Raw genomic sequence first — 298 nt, forward strand, 5'->3', positions numbered from 1 at the left:
CCTCACTCCCTCCCCCTCTTTTCTCCCCGTCGTCCCTCATTTCAACATTCTCTAAGTGTGAACTGCAAGCAAAACGAACTCCTTAACTGTGTACTTTGACGGTAAACTTACGTAATGGAAGTTACTATTGTTGGAGTTCGTGTTCTGAGGAGGACGCTGCTCTTGCCTCTGGTCTGTTTTTTTTTTTCGTTTTTCTACAGTTAGCCCTTTTTATTTTTGCTTTGTTTGTATATGTGTCTGTTCCTCTTCTTATATATCCGACAGTTTATCTATTTTTCTAGGTTGCTTTCTGTTCGTC

General features: G+C 40.6%; 1 protein-coding gene across 1 annotated transcript in view; it reads left to right on the forward strand.

Annotated features, from left to right (window-relative positions):
* Positions 1 to 298, forward strand: part of LOC119587745 (nephrin-like) — a gene marked incomplete at both ends in the record, with an annotated part of 138,820 nt that overhangs the window by 132,213 nt on the left and 6,309 nt on the right.

Source organism: Penaeus monodon, chromosome 23, assembly GCF_015228065.2.
Source record: "Penaeus monodon isolate SGIC_2016 chromosome 23, NSTDA_Pmon_1, whole genome shotgun sequence".
Lineage (NCBI taxonomy): Eukaryota > Metazoa > Arthropoda > Malacostraca > Decapoda > Penaeidae > Penaeus > Penaeus monodon.